Source organism: Rattus norvegicus, chromosome 8 (genome assembly GCF_021556685.1).
Source record: "Rattus norvegicus strain SHRSP/BbbUtx chromosome 8, alternate assembly SHRSP_T2T, whole genome shotgun sequence".
Lineage (NCBI taxonomy): Eukaryota > Metazoa > Chordata > Mammalia > Rodentia > Muridae > Rattus > Rattus norvegicus.
This window is the reverse complement of record NC_141541.1, coordinates 75,893,661-75,913,944: the sequence shown is the minus strand read 5'-3', so window position 1 is coordinate 75,913,944 and position 20,284 is coordinate 75,893,661. Positions and strand designations below refer to the sequence as shown.

At 46.0% G+C, this 20,284-nt stretch overlaps 1 protein-coding gene and 1 non-coding gene across 8 annotated transcripts in view; both read left to right on the top strand.

Annotated features, from left to right (window-relative positions):
• The window catches only part of Tln2 (talin 2), a 420,559-nt gene that overhangs the window by 70,241 nt on the left and 330,034 nt on the right, over positions 1–20,284 (top strand). For 6 of the 7 annotated variants that reach the window (NM_001419941.1, XM_087562134.1, XM_087562133.1 and 3 more), the window contains 1 exon segment: positions 13,951–14,040. The exons of the other annotated variant lie outside the window; for it this stretch is intronic. The gene's annotated coding sequence lies outside the window, so the exon portion shown is untranslated. 7 annotated transcript variants of the gene reach the window in all.
• LOC120094557 (U6 spliceosomal RNA) lies at positions 6,034–6,140 on the top strand. Its single transcript, XR_015628302.1, has one exon. It is a non-coding gene; the product is annotated as a U6 spliceosomal RNA (small nuclear RNA).

Here is a 20,284-nt window from a genome sequence, read left to right as displayed (position 1 = left end):
CCGTAAGTCAAATGAAAGAAAGCTGGTGTGAATGGCTTCTCACTGCTTGGTGGCATGCTGACCCTCTCTCTCTGCCTTCAATTCTGGCCAGAGAGCATGGGCAGTCCTGGGCTGCAGGAGCCCCAAAGCCACTTTTACAGCTCAAAATTCTTGTTGGAACAACAGCAGCAAAAATGATACAGTTTTGGTGTGGACTTTTGGGTGGGTTGGCATACCTGTTACCAGAGAGGATCTTGGGAAAAATGGAACAGAACCAGAAGAGTAGGCTTGGCTTGATATAGCATCCTTAGGGCTATACCTTAGTATGACCTCAGTTTACCAAATCTAGAATATATGTCAGAGAATTCCTTCCAAATGCCCCTAAGACACAAAGGCCAATGTGAAGGCCGAGATACCTCACACCGCAGGGGTTCACTGAGGTGTGGAGAATTAGGGTGTTGTAATGTTATAGACATTCAGTGTTGGTTTTTGAAATCATTAAAAACATTGCTTTTCCATGCTAATGCTTTTGGGTTTTGTGAAGGGAGTTGGGGGGAGGGTAGGACCTCATGTATCCTGGGCTGGCCTTGAACTCCCTATGTAGCAAAGAATAACCTTGAAATCTTGATCCCCCTGCTAACTCCTGTGCAATGCTGGAATCATAGGCACGTACCACCATCTCTATGTTATGCAGTGTTGGAGAGTGAACCCAGGGCTTTTTGTATGCCCAGTAAGCGCTCTGCTAAATGAGAAACAGCCCCAGCCCCATGCTTATTCTTTAGCCGGAAACAAATGGCAAAGGCTTTAGTTGGGCTGATCTCAGTGCTGGGTGCTGTCATAGGAGACATAAGGCTGACCAAGGTGGTGCAGACCTTTGATCCCAGCACTCAGGAGGGGGGTGGACTAGGATGAAGTCAAGGCTGGCTTGGCTAATGCTGAATAGTGTGACCCTGGGGTTGGGGTGGGGGCAGGGGGCAGAGGGCAGAGGGCAGAAGGCAGAAGGCAGAGGGGAGAGGGGAGAGGGGAGAGGGGAGAGGGGAGAGGGGAGAGGGGAGAGGGGAGAGGGAGAGAGAGAGAGAGAGAGAGAGAGAGAGAGAGAGAGAGAGAGAGAGAGAGAGAAATTAGAGCCTGGATACTCACAAACAAGCAGCAGTCCAGGTTTGGTGACCATTTGTTAACTATCAGGCAGCTTAACTGGATGACGGAAGCAACCATTTTAAACATGTCATCAAAGCAGGGGTAGGTGGTTTTTTGTTTTTTGTTTTTTTGGTTTTTTTTTTTTTTTTTTTTGGTCTCTTTTAGGCATATAATTGAAAGAGCTTGGATCAAATGAGGAACATTTGTTTGATGGGGGCGGGTGGGAATCAGAAGCTTCTTGACTGAGGGCAAATACGGCTTCCTGATTTTCTTTGGGACAAGGGAGCAGAGCACCATCTGAGAAGAGTCCTGAGAGTAGCGTTTCTGCCACATTGCATACTCCAGACTGGCTTGCCCTGAGCTTCCTGAATGTTCTCTGCCCTCTGCCTACCATCTTCTTGCAGGAGTGCTTTTTATTTGGGAACCAGGGATCGAACTTTTTTTTTTTTTAAATCAGGCTATCACAGTGGGCCCTTTACCTGTAGAACTGTCACTGGCCCAGGAGCTGTGATTATAGAACCGAACATAGGGAGTCAGAAGGAAAGACGTGTGAACAGATAGCTTTTGGATGGATTTAAAAATTACATTCATTTCATGATGACACTTGCCCCGAATCTGTTCTGTTGTCGTTGTCGTTGTTGTGTGTTTTTTTGAGACAGTGTTTCTTTGTATAGCCCTGGCCATCTTGGACCAGGCTGGACTTGAACTAAGAAACTCCCTGCCTCTGCCTCCAGAGTTCAGAGATGGAAGGTGTGCATCCTCTGTCTTTCCTTACAAGGATAAGTGTTCCCTCTGTGGTCCCCAACTTTACAAATTGGCCCCAGGGTAGTCTCGAAGTTTGGGGAGGAAGTTTGATTGATTGACCTTTGTGTACTAGAACCTGGAGAGGGGCTGGTGTGGTGGAGACTTTGATGCTGAAGGAGCAACGCATAACTGAGCTACTCCTTGTCCAGTGTGACTTAATTCTACACATGGCTTTCGGGGAGCCCAGTGGGGTCACCTGAGGCCTCTCCAGCTGCTAATGCCAGGACTGAATGTTCTGGGTACAGAGATAACAGTGGGTGAGGGTGAAGGCCATGTAGAAGAGAAGTGTGGTGGTTAAGATGGGACATCCACAGGAGAGGGTAGGGAAACACCCACGTGACAAACTCGGATGTATCTGTGAGGCAGTTTCCAGATTGGATTGCAGTGTGAAGACACACCCGAAGCGTTGCTAACACTGTTCCTTTGCCTGGGGACCTGGACGAAGTACAGAAGACGAGCAGTGTCAGTCAGCATTCATTGCTTGCTCCCTGCTTGTGGATGCAAGGTGACCAGCCATTCCTACTGCTGCGCCGTCCCCATCACCATGGACTGCCTGAAAACGTCAATCAAAACGAGCTCCCTGTGCCTTTAATTGCTTCTGTGAGGTGTCTACAAGGAAAGTCTCCCAGTATGGGAGCCATCTGGTGTGAAGTACCTCATGGTGAGACAAACACTAGGGTCTGAGAGTCATCCTAGAGGCCGGGGGGGGGGGGTGGTATGTTGGATTTTGAGGAAGAAGGAATATTTCTATCAGAAAAGTAAGGTAAAAAGAAGCTTCTCTGGAGGGAGTGACTTGAGCACAGAGCCCATAGTGAGGGCAGGATGTGGTGGGGTTGGGGAGAGCGCCTCAGACACCAAACACCCACTCGGGACTGGTCTGTGGTGTCTGTCAGTGTGGGAAAGGTGGGAACAGGTCTGAGTCAGGGACTGGCTGTGAGTCTGATGTCTGAGGGCTCTGGTGTTGAACTCTGTCTTGAAGACAGAGGAGAATGTCAGGCAGTAGCCAGAGAAGAAGGAGCTGACCTCTTTGAGTCAGTGGTGCCCAGAGTGTAGAAGGCACAGGAAGGCCGGTCTGCTCTGAGTCCCTTTCTGTTGTTGGCTGATGATGGCGGAAGCTGGATACACCTGTGCGGGACCTTTAGCCAGACCGTCAGCTTTCTTTCCCTTATTTAATATGGTTCATGGGTTTCCTTTCCCTTTCTTTTCTTCTTCTTCTTCTTCTTCTTCTTCTTCTTCTTCTTCTTCTTCTTCTTCTTCTTCTTCTTCTTCTTCTTCTTCTTCTTCTTCTTCTTCTTCTTCTTCTTCTTCTTCCTCTTCCTCCTCTTCTTCCTCTTCTTCCTCTTCTTCCTCTTCTTCCTCTTCTTCCTCTTCTTCCTCTTCTTCTTCTTCCTCCTCCTCCTCCTCTTCTTCCTCCTCCTCCTCTTCTTCCTCCTCCTCCTCCTCTTCTTCCTCTCTTCATTGTGTGAGTTCAGGTGCACATGTTTGGTTATGTGTGCATATGTTGACGGGCCAGAGGCTAACCATTTCTGTTGTTCCTCAGGTCCTGTGTTGTTGTGGTAAATCTCCAAGCCAAATAAGGCCACCCAAGGAAAACACAACTCAATTACTATGAATACAAACTGCACGCCTAGATTGAGCAGATCTACCACTACACTACTCTATGCCCCAGCTATGAGATCCCTTAGAACTTGCGGTTTCTCCAGGCCACATGCTTCAGCTCCATCTTCCTTCCACCACCTCCTCCTCTGTCTTCCTCTGTCTTTTCTCCTGTCTCCTCTCCTCCTCTCTCTCCCTCTCTGAAAGTTTTTGCCCCACCTTCCCTTACCTTGCCCAGTCACCGACTCTAGCCTTTGTTTTACAAGTTAAAATGGGGAGAATGTTCACAGGAAGTGCCTGAGTCTGTGATTCACTCTTTCTCTGAGGCAGCGCTTCTTAGGGAAGGGGAAGCGGAGTTAGCAAAATAACAAAAAACACCAGGGCAATCCACAACACAGTGTAGCTTGTTTCTTGAGAACAGGGTCTTTTCATTGGCTTGGCATTTGCCTAGCAGACTGGGCTGCTCAACAGAGGGTTTACCTGCCTCTGCCTCCCCAAGGTGTAAGCATGTGTAATCACTCCTGGCCTCAAACTCAGGTTTTTTTGTGTTTGCAATGGAAAAAAATGCTTTCTATTTTTAAACATTTTTTGTTGGATTTTTTTATTTACATTTCAAATATTATACACTTTCCCAGTTTCCCATCCATAAACCCCTATCCCATCTTCCCTCCCCCTGCTTCTATGAGGGTGTTCCCCTACCCTTCCCACCTCCCTGCCCTGACATTCCCCTACACTGGGGCATCCAGCCTTGGCAGGACCAAGGACTTCTCCTCCCATTGGTGCCCAACAAGGCCATCCTCTGCTACATATGCAGCTGGAGCCATGGTCTGTCCATATGTACTCTTTGGATGGTGGTTTAGTCACTGGGAGCTCTGGTTGGTTGGTATTGTTCTTATGGGGTTGCAAGCCCCTTCAGCTCCTTCAATCCTTTCTCTAACTTCTCCATTGGGGACCCCATTCTCAGTTCAATTGTTAGCTGCAAGAGTCCGCCTCTGTATTTGTCATGGTCTGGCAGAGCCTTTCAGGGGACCCCTATATCAAGCTCCTGTCAGCATGCACTTCTTAGCATCAGCAATATTGTCTGGGTTTGGTGGCTGTATGCATATGGGCTGGATTCCCAGGTGGGGCAGTCTCTGGATGGCTTTTCCTTCAGTCTATGCTCCAAACGTTGTCTCCATATTTCCTCCTCTGAGTATTTTTGTTCCCTCTTCTAAGAAGGACTGAAGCATCCACACTTTGGTTGTCCTTCTTCTTGAGGTTCATGTGGTCTGTGGATTGTATCTTGGGTAATTCAAGCTTTTGGGCTAATGTCCACATATCAGTGAGTGCATACCATGTGTGTCTTTTTGTGTTTGGGTTACCTCACTCAGGATGGTATTTTCCAGTTCCATCCATTTGCCTATGAATTTCAGGAAGTCATTGTTTTTGATAGCTGAGTAATATTCCATTGTGTAGATGTACCACATTTTCTGTATCCATTCCTCTGTTGAAGGGCATCTGGGATCTTTCCAGCTTCTGGCTATTATAAATGAGGCTGCTATGAACATAGTAGAGCACGTGTCCTTGTTGTATGTTGGAGCATCTTTTGTGTATGTCCAGGGGTGGAATAGCTGGGTCCTCAGGTAGTGCTATGTCCTCAGAAAGATGCTTCTGTGAGCACGCTGTTGATTGAGCTGTCTTCTCAGACCCCAGCTCTTGAGCTTTCAGTGCTGATTGTAAAGGCACTAAATGATTGAGACGAGGGTCAGGGAACAGAGTGCGGAGGAATGTAGTGGTCCCTTGCTTCCTCTCCACACTGTTTATTCTGCAAGCATGGACTTCCTTTCCTCATCAGCAGTGTCCTGCACGCCAGGCCCTCGGCAGGTATTGAGAGACCTGGAAAGGACAGGCCTTACCTTCCAGCAGCTGCTGAGTTGAGAGAGAGATGAGCAGTGTCCTCACAGCATGTGAGCACAGTATTATGGAGCTGCCAGTAAGTGGGAGGGTAGAGAGCGGGAAGAAGTGGGAGGAGATGCAGCTGATAGTCTGTTTCCAAAAGTGTCATCACAGGGGTTGAAGCCTCTGTGTGTGGGGAGTGTTAGGTTTCTTTCAGATAGCATAGTCTTCTGATAGTGGGGTGTGTGTGTTTGTGTGTGTGTGTGTCTGTGTGTGTGTGTGTGTCTGTGTGTGTGTACGCTCGCACATTTGTGCATGTGTGTGTGTTGTGTTGTATGTTTGTGTTGGGCCTGTTGGCACAGTAGCATACCATGTGTGCATGTGGAAGTGTGAGGATAACCTGGAGTGTTGGTCCTTGCGCTGGCTAGTTTTATATCAATTTGACCTAAGGTATAGTCCACTGGGGAGGAAGGAGTCTCAATGGAGGAAATGCCTTAATAAGACCAGGCTGTGAGCAAACCTGAAGGCTATTTTCTTAATTAGGGATTGATGGGGGAAGGTCTAGCTCCATTGATGGAGCCACCCCTGGGCAGGTCCTCCCTAGGTTCTATGAGAAAGCAGTCAGCAAAGTAAGCAGGCCTCGTGCTCGCTTCGGCAGCACATATACTAAAATTGGAACGATACAGAGAAGGTTAGCATGGTCCCTGGGCAAGGATGACACGCAAATTCATGAAGCATTCCATATTTAAAAAAAAAAAAAAGTAAGCAGGCCTCTCTGGCCTTCAGGTTTCTGTCCTGTTTTAGTTCCTATCCCTACTTCTTTAACAGATGAACAGTGATTTGGAAGCATAAGGCAAATAACACCCTTTCTTCTCAGAGTTGCTTTGGTCATGGTGTTTCATCAGAGCAACGCAGCCTGTACTAGAACAGTCCTTGTCTTAGTTTCTTTTCTATAGCTGTGATAAGACCATGACCAAAACAATTTGGTTTATGGTTTCAGAGGGTTAAGAGTCCATGATGGTGGAGCACAGACACAGAGGTCAGGTAGCTGAGAGCCCAACTCTTGATCTGCAAGTAGGAGACAGAGAGGGAGTGGGGAAAGGCTTGGGAAAGGTGGGAGCTTTTGAAATTTCAACGCATACTCCTGGTGAGACAACTCCTTCAACAAGGCCACACCTCCTATACCTTCCCAAAACAGTTCCATGAACTGAGGAACAAGTATTCAGACATACAAGGCTATGGGGACCATTCTTACTCCAGCCACCACAGTCCTCGTCTTCCGCCTTGTTAGAGATCGATGTTTGCTGCTGTGTACAGCAGCCCTGCTGCCCCATGGGCTTCTAGGGATCCCCCAACTCCGTCTCATTCTCGGAGCATGCTACTGCACCTGGCGTTATGTGAACTCTAGGCATTCAAACCTAGTCTGCATGCTGAGACTATTTGTGATAGTTTTGCTCTCTGATATCATCAGCCTCTTGTCTGCTTTTTTCTAAAATCTTGCTTGTTTTTTCACCCTAACTCCATGCCAGCATGGGTCAGAGCAGAGGGTCTTTCCTCCATGAGTGTTAGCATTCTATATACAATAAATAATGCTACTTTACAAAATGCAGAGGGAACAGATGAAATACTCCTTAAGAACATATTCTTTAACTGCCTCGGAATGTAAGAGTACGACTGTCTGTGGGAAGGTATGTGGCATTGTTCGCAACAGTTTAAGACCTTGAAAGGAACGTTTACTCTCCTTTCAGTGCTTAGGTATGTAGGCATAAAAGAAAAAGGGGTTCCCCAGATGATGAGATGGTGTCATCATCTGCTTCAGGTCACTCTTAGTAGCTGTCATTGTAATTTGAGAAACACAGGCATCTCGAAGCCCAGAAGATGTGTCCTGTGGAGGGGGTCCACTGGCGTGACTCACTGGGAGTTAAGGACCCATATCAGACAGTGCATTTCAGTTTTGGCTCAGGTCCTTACTGGACAGGAACTAGCAGCTGGATGAAGTGACTAATGCCTGTGGGTAGGCTGGGGATTCCAGCCTCACTGAGAGTTTCACCCCTCGGCCCGGTGGAGGAGCCCCAGTGGCCAGTGGGTTGTCTGGGCTAAATATCAAAGAGCCACCCCTGGAATCTGTTTCCTGGCTTGGCTATCCTCCCATCCCAAACTCCAGAGTAGGAAATGGTACTTATAAGGGAGCACTCCAGATTTGAAAAGGATCCCCAGATGCACAGGCTCAGAGGTGGGGGTTTGATGGGGTGAGATCACTGTGTTCCCATGTTACATGCTGAAACCCTTTGTTCTTTTGGAGTTGGCAAGACTTGTCTTTTCCTGAGCTCTTAACAATAGTTTCCCTGTAAGATTATTATGGTGAGTCAGTTAAGAGTTTGTATGTGCATGCATGTACTGAAACACACACACACACACACACACACACACACACACACACACACACACGCACGCATACACAGAGACAGAGACATGCTTATGCATGCACAAATGCATATATACCCTCCCATGTATATGTGCAAATACATATATAGACATAAACACACATATATACAAACTTCTTAAAAAGTGGGTTCTGTGGGTTTTGTTTTTGTTTTTTTTAAAGATGATTTATTATATATGTGTGTGTGTATGTGTGTGCATATATATATATATATATATATATATATATATATATATATATATACTCTATCTAAATGTACACCTCTGTGTCAGAAGAGGGAATCAGATCTCATTATAGATGCTTGTGAGCCGCCATGCGGTTGCTGGGAATTGAAATCAGGACCTCTGAAGAGCAGCCAGTGTCCTCTTAACCTCTGAGCCATCTCTCCAGCTCCCTAGTTTTGCTTTTTAAATAGCAGACTTAGGAAAGAAGAGGACTCTTAGTAGAAGAAAAGGAGCAAGAATAATTCTGTCATTAGGCCTGTATAATTTTCCCGGATGTTAGGTCCATGCACACTGCCTAAAACCAAGCTGAAATGTTACTAAGTATCATAGTGTCAAATTCTGACTATTATAACTACTGACGTTTAAATGTCCCTCAAATTCCCTGTGTGTAGTCTTAATCCCCAATGAAAAAGTACTGGTGAGTCAGGCCTGATAGGATAATTCTACATGAGGACCCTGGCCCATGCCTGGACCACCATGAGAGTGGGTCAGTTATCTTAGGAGTACTAGCTTTGAGCTTAGGGGAGAGCTTTGTTGGTAAAGTGCTTGAGGCATGAGGACTTAGATAGGTTCCCAGCATGCATTTAAAAGCTGAACATTGTAACACATGCTTGTGTTCCCAAGTGGTGCTGGCTAGCTAGTGTAGCCTAATTGGGCAGCCCCGAGTTCTAGTAAAAGATGCTGTCTCAAAACAAACAAAGGAACAAACACACAAAATAGACAGCCCCTCAAGGATGACATGTAAGGCCAACTGCTGGTCTCTATGTGTAGGCACACATGTACCCATCCACAGCTATGCGTACTATACACACGACAGAAGGTTCTGTTGCCAAGGTGACTTTAGCCCCTTCTTACTCCCTTACTCTTTATGCTCCTTCCTCCTTCTAACATGGGATGATAGTCCTGACTGCCCTCATGAGATACGGACCTCATGGCAATGAAATCCTTCCCTTCTAGAACCATAAGGAATAATGTGTTTTATTGTTTTTGTCTTTAAAAATAAATCTTCTGGGTTTCAAGTCTATGTTTTAGCAGCACAAAAGGAATGAAGGTTTAACTTAGAACTGACAAACTCTGTCTCCAGTGATTTTTCAGAAGTTTGGATGGTGTGCTCTTCGTAATGTGGTCAGGATGCTTCTGGTGAGCATGGGGAGAGCTAGAGACTGAGACATACTACCCACATCTCTCTACCTTTTAACCATTTCTGGCCAATGGATGACTTGCTTTGGTCAGCCAATGAGCAACATTTTCATAGGAAAGGTGAAGGATGAGGTACTGTAGAAGGAGGATGATGGAACCTGGGTTCAGCATCTCCATGGGAGGAAGCAGAATATCTGGCCCTTCCCTTGTCCCTCAGCTGCTAGGGACAACATAAGGACACTTTTCCTGGTAACACAGTGTGCTCAGGAGATAGACTTGCAGAATGTGTCATAGAAGACCCTTGGGTACACAGATACCTAGTGCTGGCCCAGCATAGCATGAGCTCAGAATGCAGGACTGTGCCAGGGTGTAGACTTTCCAAAGCACAGATATATTTATAGAGTCTTCTGCCTTGCCAGTCAGACCCCTCCCTTGACAAGCTCTGGGGATCACTTCATATTTTTCTGGCATCTTAAAGTAGGGCTGATGATAATTCTAGAACAGCCTGGGAGATTCCTGTCACAGGCATGAGTCTGTTTTGTTTGTTTGTTTTTGAATGTTTATTATGATTTATATGTCTAGGCCCAGTACTGTTCTAAGAACCTGTTGTCACATTTAGTTGGGAGACTCAGGAGGATCACCTGAGCTTAGGAGCTCAAGGCTAGCACAACTGGGAGGGATTAGTCATCAGGACTAAGAGGAACACTCACAGACTTCACACCCTACTTCCTCCTAAGAGGTGACCAGCATCTCTGTGTCTTAAAAATTAAAGTACAGATTATTTATTTTCAGAGGGTCCAGATATTTATGCTTTGTGAATTGTAGGAAAGTAATCTCATACCTTGGATATGAAGAAACAGTACGTAAAAAATAACATTATTATGGGGAAAAACACTCTTAATTTTGAATGAAGAAATATGATCCGAGATTAGAATTTTAAGAAAACAAAATTATAGGACTGAAGGGACAGTTCTGATCTTCTAGGGCACCTGGGTTCAGTCCCAGCACCCATATCCGGTGGTTTACACTTTCTTCTAACTGCAGGTCCAGGGGTCTGAAACCCTCGACTGACCTGCAGACATATGGTACACATGCACACAGATAGGCATTCACACGCATATAAAAATAGATAAATCTTTAATAATAGAAAACAAAGCGCCGGGGAGATGGCTCAGCAGTTAAGCGTGTGCACTGCTCCCGTTTGGTTCTCGGTACCCACACGGAGCAGCACACCACTGGCTGTAACTCCTGCTGCAGGAGATGGAGGCTCTGTGTACACCCGCGTGAACTTGCACGTTTCCCTGCCTCCATACACATACGTCAGAGGGAAATGAATCCTCATTTTTAAAGAAATAAAATTATGTTTAAGATTCACTGAAATGGGGGCTGGAGAGATGGCTCACTGGTTAAGAGCACCGACTGCTCTTCCTAAGGTCCTGAGTTCAAATCCCAGCAACCACATGGTGGCTCACAACCATCTGTAATAAGATCTGATGCCCTCTTCTGGTGTGTCTGAGGACAGCTACAGTGTACTCATATACAATAAAATAAAATCTTTAAAAAAAAAAAAGATTCACTGAAATATAACATGTTCATAAAAATGTTTAGTAATTTCTTAGGTTCATACAAGAACAAAATGATTCCTGCGCATATTCTTTAATCTACTCTCTTATTTTTACTTTCTTTTTATTGAAAAGTTATTTTTCTCACAGAATATGTCCCGATGACGGTTTCCCCTCCCTCTCCTCCTCTTGGTCCCTCCCTCACAACCCCTCCCATCTGGATTCAGTCACCTTTTGTCTCCCTATTAGAAGTGTGCATATTTTTAATGTGCTTTTATTTATTATTAGTAGTAGTAATCTTGGGAGTTTAAATACTGAGCCCGCCCCGAGCTTTGTAAGAAGGTCTGCTGAAGCTGTCAGACGAGGCCTCTACAGCCCGGAGTAAGCCTGGCTCTGAGGAGAGCCGCTGTGCACTGAGCCTGGTGCAGGAAGCCAGTATTCTCTGGTCATGGGATCCCTTCACAGAACAGGGCTTCTCCATTCACGACTCCACTTGCAGAGAGCTTGGGGCAGCTGAGAGCATTATAGAAGAGAAATTCTGGAATATGGTACTGTAGGGGGTCCTTACTCTGATACAGAGAACTTGGGGCCAGGGTCCCTTGGACACTCGATGCACAGTTTAACTGTGTTCTCCTCTCAAGGGGAAAGGTCCATTGTATCTTCAGAGGAATTTGGGATGCTTCCTACTCCTGGTCCCTTTCTCCCTTAAGACTAAGGAACATCATGGACATTGTGGGAGGGTTTGATGTGTTTCTGTAGATGGATCTAGGGACTGCCGACCAATTCTAGTCATGCATTTGGTTTGTTTTTATTAGCTTTGCGGGTTGACAAGCGTCTAACTGTTGGATGGGAAGCGATCAGTTAGCTATGTGCCTGTGCCCCAGTGTGGAGGCCTTGACCCTGCTGTGGGAGGCCTTGCATTTTTCTGTGAAATCTCCATCTCCCTCTCATGATCCAGAGTAAGTAGAATGTGAACACAGAGGGAAAAAAATATTGGAATGATTGCTTTAGTTTCCAAACAGATGACCTCACTGTCTGAATTCTGCTCTATGCAAGAGAAACCTTAAACTTTGCCTTATTAAAAAAAAAAATGGATCTTTGGGGAAACAGATCCAAATTCCCATTTAGTATGTGCGGGGGGTAGGGGAGGAGGCTGGAATTGACTCTACAAACAAAATATAGCCAGCATCAGTGTTACACCAACTTAGCAATGATCTTAGACACTGAGAGTCAGATTGGTAATGCCTGGCCGCCGCTCCTCAAAGTAAGCAAATGCCTTAAGCTTTGTAGAAGCCGGCTTCGTGTGAAGTTTATTCAGCCCACTTTCCAGAGTATAAGAGGGTTGTTGAATTTCGTATGAGCAGAATGCTTTGGACTAACCTGTCTGCACTCCCTGTTTCACAGGTGAGCTGTTAGGCATAAGCAGCAAGGTGCAGCGATTCCTCACGGCCAGCTGCAGCTAAAACCCAGGGGGAGAGGCAACCGTTTAGAGGATTATGTTTCAACATATAATTAGGTGAAGATTTAATTTAAGAACCCAGACCATAATCAGAAGCCTCATTTCCTACAGAATGAACACTTTGATTGTCTATTTCATTTTATCAAAATGAAACGGGACAGGAGCCAGTCTGCTATTCTTCAAGATGTTCTAATTTCCACGATCCCTAAACATTTCCTGGGATCGCTTCTGGTCCCTTGACTCTCATATCAATTAAACTTTCCATCTCTGTGACCAAAGTTCCTGACAGAAACAACTTTGGGGAGGAACGCTTTCTTTGGGCTCACGGTTTCTGTGGGTTTCGTTCTGTTGTTGTGGGGCACACAGAAGTGTGTGGCAGTCCACTCATTTTGCGATGGGTCACAATTCGAGGCCAGCTCTACCCTTCCAAACACACCCCACTGGCTTAATTTAGCTGCTCTCTACTTCTTGAGTGTTTCACAGATTCCCAAAGTAGCACTAGAGGCCAGGGACCATAAGCAAAACGTTAGTCTGTGGAGAACCTCCCAGATTTAGGTTCTCCCAGCTCTGCTGACCTTGACCTCAAGAGCAGAAGATGGAATGTTCTGTTATGTGTTCCTTATATCTCAAAGATTCAGATCTGGTCTTTTATTTCTTAGCCTTCTTTATCCTTTCTGAAGGCTTTAGCTAGTCTTCCTCCACGATGTGCAGAACAGTTCTGCTTCTTCTAGAACTTTTTTTTTTTTTTTTGGAAAACCAGGAGCTTGGTTTTGGTTTGTTTGTACATGCCTTTTTGGGTGAGGATGGGAGATAAGAATTCCTAATGGTTAAGACTTTGAAACCACAGGCTACTTAGTCTTCTCCAGTGGCTCGAACTAGACAGACCAAGAATAGTATTTGTTAAGACACGAAGTTTTATTAGGAAGCTAACTGCCTGTTGTTGGTTTTGGTTCCGTGCAGCTGATTTGGGACAAGTTCTGTCAGCATTCTGAGCCTTAGCATCATCTCTGAACAGAGCACCTCCAGCTGCTGGGTTCCAAGGGCTTCTGTATCCCTCAGTCTGCAACAGGGAGATGGGGTCTCTTTCTCCGACTGAAGGCAGGGGAGTTTGCCAGCTCTGAGGCTGCACTGTGTCCTGGGACTGGGAACTTCACTCCTTCCTCTTCATAGTCTGAGATCCGGAGTGTTTACTGTTGTGAGGATATTGCTCCCTGCTGTGGTAGTTCTTCTTCATTACCAATTTGATGGGATTTAGCATCACCATGGAAACAAGCCTCCGGGCATGCCTATGAGAGAGTTTCTAGGTTGGGTTAACTAAGGTGGAGAGACCAGTAAAAGTGGATGACACCATTCTATGGGCTGGAGTCCTACTGTGTGAGCACCAGCGTTCATCTCTCTTGGCTTTCTGGTTGGGTGATGGGGCTTCCTGCTCCTGCTGCCCTGCTGCCCTGCTGCCCTGCTGCCCACACTCCTGAAAAACGGTAGTTAGTTCTTGGTCAAGAATTTGATCACAACAATGAGTGATTGAAACTTTGTTTGACAGGGCTTCTCTGTGTAGCCCTGGTTGTCTTGGAACTTGCTCTGTACACCAGGCTGGCCTCACACTTAGAGAGATCTGCCTGCCTCTGCCTCTGCCTCTCAAGTGCTGGCATTAGAGGTGTGCACCACCATGCCTGGCTGATACATTGCTTAATGAGGTCTCTGGACTGACATTTGTGTTTCTTTTGCCAGTGCACTGCTGTAGGGTAACATCTGGACTGGAATTGAGGCTCCTCTGGTGCTTGGATGTCCCTAAGTTCCTGGATCAGCTTGTTGAAGACTGTGAGTAATGCCCATGTTACTGTTTGATGAGACTAAAGAGATTGTGGGTTAAAGAGTCCAGCTAGGCCTGGTTACTGCACTCATTCCCTCCAGGCACAATTAACCTTCAGCCATTAGCTGCGTGTGCCCTGTGACAACTGTGAAATTGGCCCAGTACAAATGATGAAATTACTTAAAACATTATGACTGTTTTGGTGATATCCCTCTCCATCTACATCTATCCATCTGCCTATCTACCTTTCTCTCTATCTCATCTCTATGTAGATGGATACGAATATCTATATCTCTCTATATTTGTTGATAACCCAGTCACGTGGTTCTCCAGCTGAACTTTGTAGATAACATTGTATTGTAGTGTCCAACGTTTGGATGAGCCTGCTTAGACTAAGCCAGGCTCTCTCATGCCCAGCTCCAAAAGCCTTGGCGATAGCCACTGAAACTCCATGTGTGACCGTTCTATTTCTACCACCAGTCACCACAAGAGACAGATAGACCCTTTTTATCATCCTGTCTCCTCCCTTCCCGTTCACCATGCTCCAGTCACACTGGCTGTTGCTTCTGGCCTATAGGAGGTCAATCCACATGATGCAGATGCAGGAACCATGGCCTCCCTACCAACCTTTTCCCTGGTGCATGTGTACACCGCCTTATTCAACCTGTTCCATCCCACTGACACATTTCCCCCCACCCAAGTGTTCACAATTGTCTGTTTGTCTGTCTCTCCATCTCTCTCCATCCTTATCAAATCCTTTTCTGTACTTGCCTCAAGGTAGAGGTCTTCTATGAGTCAGTTGGTAGACTGCCCATTCATTGGACACTTATTGAGTACACACCAGCCATTCAGAGTCAAGCTGCTGTCATGGAACTCAGTTCAATAAGAAGGAGGAGATGACCTAAGAACCTAAGTCAACCGTCACAGCCCTGTCTGAGTAGCTGACTGGGTTCTAAGTACTCTCTGGCTGGGTCACTGAAGTACTTTATTAAAAGGCCAACCCTTGGGTCATACTCATGTACTGAAATTTCACCCTGCACTCCATTATTCTTTTTGTAATATGTTGTCTGGGTTTGTTTGTTTGTTTATTGGTTTTTCAAGATAGGGTTTCTTTGTGTAACTGTGGCTGTCCTGGAACTCACTCTGTAGACCAGGATTAGCCTTGAACTCTTAGAGATCCTCTTGCTTCTGCTCCCCAAGTGCTTGGATTAAAGACATGTGTCACCACTGTCCAGCTCAATTAATATGTTTTAATAATTAAAATAAACTGTAGCTCCTACTGTGGGATGACTGGGTGAGGCCTGAGAGCCATGTTCCAGATGGCACCGATACGATGGTTTATAGACCATAATGTCTTGATGGTTTATGTGCAAATATATTGCATTGCATTGACATTCTCAGTACAGGGATTTGTCATGGAGTGTGACTTAGTGAGAGAGAGAGAGAGAGAGAGAGAGAGAGAGAGGGAGAGAGAGAGAATTCACTAGAGGCCCGGCAGGACTTTATTTCTCTTGTCTTTTACGTCTGGTGCCTGTGCGTCATTGCAGCTGTTGCAAGTTGTGGCTTTTGCTTCTGGATCCTTTCCGTTCATATTGTGCTGTTCGGATCCATGCCCTGAAACCTTCCAGGGCCTCTGTGCAGCAGGCCTGCTGTCGGTATCTCTTAAAACAGCTGGGTTCTTTCATTTGGAAGAGCAGGCAGCATCAGCTGGCCGTATGCTATACCTTCAAGCTGACTGTTGGCGGCCATATTCAGAGCCAGAAACTTGGCTCAGAAACCTTAGAGTGAGAGGGTAGTGAGGGCTTGAGGAGCGGGATGGTAAGGAGGTGTGGCTGGAGGGGCTTAGAGGGAAATCTTGAGCCCATGTGATGAGCCCTTCCTGAAATTATGCCTGGGATACCTATGTAGTAATATTCTCTGAATAGCTGGCAAGCCACCTCAGTAGACACTTCCAAATATCTGGTTTCTTTTATTTATTTATTTTTTTTATAAGAACTAAACTGATTTTTCTTCAGAGTTGTTGACAGTTCAAAAAGCCATACATAGAGTCCTTGCAAAATCTGAGATGCTGGGATGTCTCGTATACATTCTTGCAACTTAACTCTCTTGCTGTGTGGGTGGCATGAGGCCTGGGATGAAGGTACTCACTTGGGGAGTGTGGCAATGGTTGATACAGTCTGGACTGTTGGTCTCAGATGGGACTCTTGCTACTCTGTCTACTCTTCCTCTCACTACTCGGGCCATGAGTAAAATGGATTTTCTTTGAGGGAAGTGACCACTCTGTAGTGAAGCTGCTGTGAATATGTGGTGGTACTCCTGTCTCAGCTTCCCATGTGCTGGGCTCCTGCAGCTACCCTGACTTGAAATAGGGTCTCAGGACAGTGGATAGAAGGTTGCTCCTTATTTACTCCTCATCTATATTTTACTTCCTCATAGACTCACTGTGTCTCTAGGAAGGACCTTCCCAGTGGGACAGTTTTAAAGTGTGTTGGTCTCTTGAGTTTGGGAAGGACTTGGGTGGTGTGGTACAGTGTTGTATGACTTTTGCTGAGAGGATATGAATGAATGTCTATTCACTCCAGGTAGGGCACAGATGGTAGATCTATTCACTCCAGGTAGGGCACAGATGGTAGACCAAAGAAGTGATTCCACCTACATGTACTTTAGTGGACTAGTGAGTTTATTGGGATTATTGACATAAGCATGGATGACTCCAAGGCAGCTATATCTCTGAGAAGCTCACCCTAGGATGGGTGACACCTCTTAAAAGCAGTGTTCCTGGAACTCCCTGACCAACTTGCAGATATTTTGCTTAGCTGAAGAGCCCCTCTTCCTGAACAATTGCTTGCTGTTCTACTAGAGGAAACTTGTGAATCATGTAATTTTCAGGATCTCCCTGAACCTTGCAAGTTGCCTTACTTTAACTGTCTTTGGGCCTTCCTCCTCTTTCTGGGAAACGGCTCTTTCAATTCAGAAGAAATAGCTACTTAATAGACAAACATAAGCAGGAAAAAGAGATGTGAATTTGGGGGTTGGGTATCTTGCCCTGTCTCTGCCAGCCTCAGAGGTGGTAGGTGGTGGTGGCTCAGGGATCTATAGCTGTAATTCAGTCCTCAATGGCTCACAGTAGGAAGATAGGAGGTGAAGGGTTAGGAGCTGGCTTACTGTGTCCTAAAGAAAGAATTTCTGGACACTCTGGTGCTTCTATATTGAAGATAATCTCTAAGCAGCTTCGCTGAGCTCAGGTTTATTTTGTCTGTTCTATGTCAGACCTGGCATTTTAATGGATTTTAAGTCTTCAATTTGATTTGTCAATATTTGGCTTCATGGTCCTGTGTAGTTCAGGGTTGGGCCAAGCCATTTGCAGAATTGAGTTTGTGCATTTAGCCAATTATCCACATGAAGTGTGCACACCGGTTTGCAGACTGCGGGCACTGGCAGATTGGAGCCATGCTCTTTCTTATACTGCAGGCTCTTCTGCTAAACTGGTGCTTATAACTCTCCGCTGGGCTGTGAGATGCCTGGTGTGACAGACACATTTAAACAGTAGCCCCCTTTTGTCCTTTTAGGTCCAGAGTTAGCCTTGCTTTTCCATCAGGAATAAAGGCTCTGAGCTAGTGGGAGCCAGGGTCAAAGCCAAGCTTTGCAGTATGGTGACTCTCCAGGTCCCCTGGGTCTTCCAGTGTTGTGCCTTCTGTATTTCCCTTTCTCATACAGGCTAGCGGTGGCCAGTGGTCTCTGTTCCTTTAGCCTGCAATAGGAAAGAGACTTTGCTTTGAAGGCGGTGGTAGATACGGGTTCTTTGACTTCTCTGTGTTTTTCTGGCCACACATCCTTCGAGGATTGGCTGCAGTGTCCTCTAGTCTATGTGGCTGTCTGGTTTCCTCCAAGTTTGTCTGACGTTTCATGCCACCTGAAGCCAGCTGCTTTGTCTTTATACAGTGAACCCATTGGGGCTGGACGGGGTTGCTGCAGGGTTAAATGAGGCATCACTTATCCCTGAATTCGGCACCTAGCCCTAGACTGTAAGTGCAGTAAGCATTTATTGCCTGAACCCAGTAAAATAACATCCTTCCTTCTGTTTGTATCACTAACTCGTCTGCTAGGAGAGGAACAACACAACATTGTACACGTGATGACCAGGAAGGCCTGTGGGTTGGAATAGTGGCCATGTAATGATGAGTCTGCACATGAAACCACATAGCAGGGACTCTCTAGGCTTTTGCACTTGAGGCATGCAGTTCTCTCCAGGGTCTTAGGTTGTGTGAGGTGATGGCAAAGAACAGGTAGAGAGGAGGAGATAGACTCAAAGTGCATTCTTCCCTGTAACACGGGTGGCATTTGTATTTCCTTTAAACGTCTTCTGCCTTCATAAAGTTTTGAAAGCAATTCATAACCTGTTGATATTCTGAATTAAAAAAATACAAAAAAGAGGGAAAGGACTCATTAAAAAGGGTGCTTACTCACTAGTGGTTTCTGGTTACAATGTTAGTTATGCAGCCTTTGGGCTTGTGTATGAAGCAAGCATTAATATTGCCAGACTGGCTACTGACTCTCTCTTCTTGTACCTGCCTCTTCTCCTTCCTCTTCTCCTCCTCTCCTGTCCTCTCCTGTCCCCTTCTCCTTTCCCTCTTTTCTCCTCCCTTTCTCCTCATTTCCTTCCCTCTTTTCCTCTTGGGAGAATGAGCATGGGGAATTGCTCTACCACTGAGCTATACCGTAACCTTTTCTTTTCCTTTTTGAGACTGGGTCTTGCTAAGTTGCCTAAGCTGGCCTTAAACTTTATAGCCCAAGCAGATCTTGAATTCAAGTTTCTCTTGCCTCTGTTTCCCCGTGTACAGATGACAGTCACCATGCCTAGCTCCTCTTTTACTTTAAAATGACAGCATACAGAATTCAAAGCAACTATGGAAGAGTCATCTTCAATAATAAACCTTTGCCTGTGGGGAAGGGATGTTCTTAAGATGGCGGTGTAATTACCTTTTAGCTTGCCAAGGCAGAGACCCAGCTTGTTCTTGTTAGGTCACACTTCTCTGGCTGCCTCTTTCGTTGGAGACATGGCTCTACAGCTTTCTCTAGAGAGCTGATAGCAAAGTGTGGGGTCACCCTGCAGTGTCACAAAGCTGAGTTGTCACTCTCCCACCTAGAGCTGCAAGCAAGGTCTGCTCCTCAATCTCTACTGTCCAGACTTAAGGCGACCTTGGGTTAAAACTGACTTCTATCATGTCATATCCCAGCATGCAGGCTATAGCACATGTATGGAACTTCCTGCCTCTGGAAACCTGTGAGAACAAGACACCCTGCTTGTCCCCTGGATCTGATGAGAACTGACAAGCTTGAAGGAGCTCTCTCTTGAGAGCATACCCTACCACACTGCCTTATATGCAGGGTATACCTCTGATATTCTGGGAACCAAAGGGATCAGAAAGGAATTGAGGTTTCTTTCCCTTCAGAAATGGTTTTGTTTCCTCTGTCCCTGATGGGGGTCTGTCTTAATGAAGCTTTTCCCTGGTCCTGGAAGTTGGCAACTCTGTGGCTGTAACTCTCTTAATAAAGCTCTGCTGAAGGGATAGTCATTTCAGCTTCCCTTCTGCAGACCTGTAACATCTCCTTGCCCTGCAAAGTAGTGCTGTGTGAACACTGTAGCCACTGTATTCCCACTGTAGGTGCAGTGCTGTGTGAGCGCTATAGTCACTGCATTTCCACTGCATGTGCAGTGCTGTGCAAGCACCATAGCCACTGCATTTCCACTGCATGTGCAGTGCTGTGCAAGCACCATAGCCACTGCATTTCCACTGCATGTGCAGTGCTGTGCAAGCACCATAGCCACTGCATTTCCACTGCATGTGCAGTGCTGTGCAAGCACCATAGCCACTGCATTTCCACTGCATGTGCAGTGCTGTGTGAATGCTTGCTTAGTCACTGCATTCCAGCTGCATATGCAGTGCTGTGTGAATGCCATACTGAGTAAATTCCAGCTCCATGTGCAGTGTGGGGCGAGCACCACTGTCACTGCATTTCCCCTGCGTGTGCAGAGCTGTATGAGCACCATACTTTGCTGGTTTTGTTTTTTGTCTGCACAGTCTAGATGCTCACTTTTCTTGCCCATTCACAAACCCTGCAACAGAGCCAGGGTTGTATATAGAAAAGATTCAGTGTGGACACACAGGCACCATGACTACGTACCCAAATGCCTCTTCATTCCAGCTAGCCTGGGCATTCCAATCTGTTCCATTATTTTGTCAGGAATGA